This window comes from Juglans microcarpa x Juglans regia, chromosome 6D (genome assembly GCF_004785595.1).
Source record: "Juglans microcarpa x Juglans regia isolate MS1-56 chromosome 6D, Jm3101_v1.0, whole genome shotgun sequence".
Taxonomy (NCBI): domain Eukaryota; kingdom Viridiplantae; phylum Streptophyta; class Magnoliopsida; order Fagales; family Juglandaceae; genus Juglans; species Juglans microcarpa x Juglans regia.
The window spans coordinates 19,836,693-19,841,656 of NC_054604.1; the positions used below are offsets into that span (position 1 = coordinate 19,836,693).

Genomic DNA, 4,964 nt, shown 5'->3' on the forward strand with positions numbered 1-4,964 from the left:
TGAATAAACGTTAACTTAATTAAAAGCACTCAGAGGAATTAAGGTAAATATTATTTTAAACTAACTTTAGTTTATAAAATAATATTTCTTCATCATTAATAAATGATGAAGTCTTATTTAATATATTTAAGAGAATAAAACCATTAAATTAATTAAAGCTTTCAACATAATTTAAATCCATTAATATTTCAAATAACGGGAATCATTTTAATAATTAATATTAAAATGATCTCCGACAATTATAACATTTTGGAGCTCTTCAAAATATTATAATTGTCTCATTTAAAAACAAGTTTAACTCAACGATACTGGAAATACATCATATAAATATTTCCAGTACATTTAAAACACTGGGCATGCCTTAGAAGTCACCTAATATCTCGAGAGTCACGTCGTTATGGTTCGGCACACATGAAGATGCTCGCAGTCGCCAGAAAGAATGGCAGACTGTTGCATAATTCCGTCATCAGAATTTGCTTATGTCAAAAAGGAGAGGCCTTATGTAAGAAAGAGAGAAGCTTACGTAAGAAGAAAGGAGCGGGCCTAACATATCGTTCGAACGACTTTGTATGCATTTGAACGGTAGGAACTAAAACATCGAACTGTTGATCGGTTCACCATACATTCGAACTGAATTTAATTTCAGCATTCGAACATATATGTTTCACATTCGAATGGTGATGTAAAAATTATAGCATTTGAACGAGATATTCGATCAAACGGTATAACAAAAAAGAATTTCTCATTGTTTTAATTAGTATGTAATTTTGTGAATATTCATGTATAAGGGTGTAAAAAAAACTGATGAACCGGTAAATCGGACCAAACTGGACCGAACCAGTTTATAAAATATTTTGAGAAAGGATGACGGTAATTACCGTCCGATTTTAAACTTTTTGGTTCTTCCTAGGGTGCAAGACTCTACGTTTATAAAATAAAAATGTACTTTTACAATAAAAGTGGTTTACAACGAAAAACATCAATTTTAATCATAAAATGCCTCTCTTACATTTGAACCTTGTGCCTAGACTTCTGTGCTCTTCCCCATGGGCCATGTCCGTCCCGGCGGGTACTTCATTTCCTTCACTGGGGGGGGGTGAGGGACATGCATAAAAACTAAAATGAGTTGAAAACTCGTAAGCATTACTTCATGCAGTTAAAATATAACAACGCAGGTTTTCATTCATGCATTCATCATTCGTACATACTATACATACATGCATGCGTGCATACGTGCATTCATTTGAAAACGTCACTGGACAGGGTTTTCCTTTCTTTTCGTAAAACATGTTACCTATCAGTATCTTCATTTCTGCAAGGGTGCAGTGCCTTCATTTCTTAAAGTGCGTTCATGCATGCGTACATATGTACATACATACATTCTTTCTTTTCACTTTCATAGGCCGGTACACACTGTTACGCCCCGTGTGTTAGGGCTAGCGGCCCTTTGACCTGGATCCCGCCCGTGGCCACAGGTTAGGAATCCCTTTTCATAGGGTGCAGCACTGGGTGCTGTACCAGTACTACTTGCCCGGTATTGCAATCTGCCCATTCATTGGTACCCTTTCATTCATTCATGTGGTCGTTACGTGTCTTCTTACATTTCATGCTTTCATTCATTCATTCACTCATGCCAGCTCTGAAGAGCTGGAGCTTTCATTCCGTTCTTTCTTTCATTTAACATGGAAAAACATTTCTTTTCATGAGAAAACATCATTTCGTGAGCATGGGCTTGAACGTCCTCTTTCACAACATCCACGAGCATCACCTCGCGGCATTCATAAAAGTATCAGTTCGTACTGTCCATAAAACATAAAGCACGGGCTCAAACTTCGTCTTTCGCGGCATCCGTAAGCATCACCTTGAACATCGGCCTTCGCAGCGTCCACGAGCATCACCTCGCGGCGCTCGCGACGGCGTCCATCTGTAGGATCCACGAAGGCGTCGGCTGGAGCTCGTCTTTCGTGTATTTACATTAGTTCGTTTTGTTTGAAAATACATACAATAGATACATCTTATAGTCATCCATTCGCATGCGTACAATTAATAACTTTGGGTGCGTAAAAAGGGGCTTTCATGGTGGGGCCGTACGTACATATACATTTGTAAGCATAACATCTTCTTTCGTAAGCATTTTCTTAGAGATAAAAGCTTTTCCTTTTCGTTTCATAATTTCTAGAAAACTCTAGAAGGGCATGAACATAATACCTACCTGGACTCCATGCTACTTTGATACCATGCAGTCCATTCATGCGCGTGTCAGCTGGCAACCTACATGCATACATCATCTTAACATCATTCTCTATCTAATGCATAAGTAACTGAACTAGAAATAGAACTACACTATACTTGAAACACTTTCCTTCTATCCCGTGCACTTACGTGCCCTTCACTACATTAAAACCTTCGGGGACCACTTACTGTCACCACATCTTCCAACTTAACGTCTTACCTCGAGTGCTCATTCACTAAAGTGAACCCATGATTCACCTTAGGATTAAGACACTAAGACATTCATCTTATTCTCCTTATTAACGACGTTCCGATGCATGACTCAGACCAACTGAGTCACACATCCCTTCCTTAGACAGTACACTCGTCACTATCTTCATGCATCTTAGCCCATACTAGTCCTGATTCCCATCCATACAAGCCACACGGCTCTAAGCCAACTCTAAGGCTTAAGCACCGCGCAACTCTACTGGGGACAGATTACCCATTACATATGGTGAATCCATCTGGTACACGTGTCTCACCAGACTATACATGTACCTTACCCCTTTATCACATAAGATCAACATATAACATGTCGATCACCTGCTTGTAAGGATGAGGGCCATATTCTGATACCAACATTCTCTTAACCCGACCAGCACGACTCTTCATGCTAGCCGTCCCTTTGACAGTTCATCCCAACACTTAACATGACAAGGCTCCTTTCACCATTATGCCTTATGTCACGTTATATAGCTCGAGACTACTCCCAAGCTATACCATGACCTTATCACGTCATCCGACATCTTGTTACGTCACTTCTACACCAACTTCTAACTTATCACGAGTACGGTTCCTCACGTACTCCCGTCACATCATGACAGATTTACACCTCGTTGCATGTTCGCCGGTGTTATTCCTCCACTTCTAATCTACCTCAATGGAAGCCAAAAATCGCTGCTAAAAGGTTATCTTTTCTAGCGATTTTTTTCACCACAAATTCCAAATAAAACGCTGCAAATACCCATTCGGTTTGTCTATTAAATCGCCAAAAAATTTTTTTGCAATGAATTATAGTTGTCGCAAAAAGTTAATAAATCGCCACTACTGAGGAGATCTATTCTAATAAATCACTGTGAAAACTTTGTGTGGTGAATAATAGTCATTGTAAATACTATAAAAATTGCCGATAAAAGTTATTTCCAATGATATACGATCACCGAAATAAGTTTAATATGCGGACAAAATATTTTTGGCAAATTTTACTCACCGAAAAAGATATTTCACAAAATTAAAAAAAAAATCCACAAACCCTTACATATAATATATGTATATATAACTGTAGGATATAATTAATATATGAACTAAACCCTAAAGCTAGAAATTTCATGTACCGATCAATGTTGTTAATCAAGTACTATCCAATACAATTTTTAGTCTTACGTAAATCCCTGCATCTCTACCTAGTTAAAAGAAGACAACACGATGTAGCAGCAGGACCCAAATTTTAAACCAACACGACTACTTTTGAACCCTAAAGAAACCCAATTTCACCAATCCAGAACCATAACTCATGCACAAAACAGACCCACAACACAGATGCACAAAATAGACTCACAACTTAGATGCACATAAAAATTGTAATGTCTAAAAGGTAAACAGCTCCACAACTCGTATCACACAATATAGGACAAGAAATTGCCCGATAGTTCTCTCTAAATATTCACAAGAAGGCTGCATGTTTATCTCACTCACATAGTCCCACATTAGCATCTTTGTATTTAATACTCAATTGATCTTGTGTAGTACATTGTTGCACTAGTTTATGTGTATCAACAAGACTTTCTGCTAACATTGTTGAGTACCTACATATCCAACACAATAATGTCATTTCACTTTACCTGTGGTCGCATAACAATAACTTCTCACAATCCAATACATAACAAAGAATTAAGGTTGTTCATCAAACAAAAACAAAGAGAGAAATAATTATACCTCTTGGTTTGGCCCAAAAGAAACTCAAGTTGCTTATCAAGTGCCTTGAGTTATTTGAAGAAATTAGATAACTATTTGAACAAAGTGGACTCAGAAGAAATTACAGAGGGTTAAATAAGGTTTTAAGAATAGATAAATATTTTGACAAGTTATTTGAAGAGTAAAGATAAACTAACCAGTTTTTCTATTTTCATCCAGAATTTCTTCACGCCCTTTGAGATATTGAGTGCAACTTTTCTTAATCGCTGCTCCTCTTCCTGTTAAAATTTGCAGTTACTCTGTTATACTCATAATCATGATATCACCGTGTTGTACAAAACGAAATAATTGTGTCTACTACTGGTGACGCAATAAAAGATTCATTAACACAAGGAAGCAAAAACCCAACCTTCATTTTCCTTTCTCCCCTAGTAGCCTAGTCTATGGTGCCCCTGCTTGCTCTTAAAGCAACCCTCTTTGCTTGAGCCAATTTCCATTTTCTCTCTGACTCGAAGTCTTGCTAACAACCAATTGAATGAGCAGGGAAGCAGTGAAACATATATCTCACGAACTCCATTAAGCGGGCATAGCAAAAAACAAGCAGAGCTTTATCATATGAAGTAAATCAGTATAGCCAAAAGGTTTCCTACATCATAGAAGATAAAGTCTTTGAGGAACTTGTTAATTACCTTTGACAACCAAACCATCTCTTCTGAAACATGATCCCAATAAGTTTTTCACATCTATTGATAAAACTGTTTATAGACAAGGAGCAC

The 4,964-nt window shown here is 37.4% G+C and overlaps 1 long non-coding RNA gene across 1 annotated transcript; it reads right to left on the reverse strand.

The window, feature by feature from the left end:
- Window positions 1-4,036: 4,036 nt before the first annotated feature.
- On the reverse strand, window positions 4,037-4,740 carry LOC121234069. The gene is made up of 4 exons (XR_005934291.1): window positions 4,598-4,740; window positions 4,386-4,466; window positions 4,210-4,298; window positions 4,037-4,079 (listed from the first exon to the last, which is right to left on the reverse strand). It is a non-coding gene; the product is annotated as an uncharacterized LOC121234069 (long non-coding RNA).
- Between the last annotated feature and the right edge of the window lie 224 nt (window positions 4,741-4,964).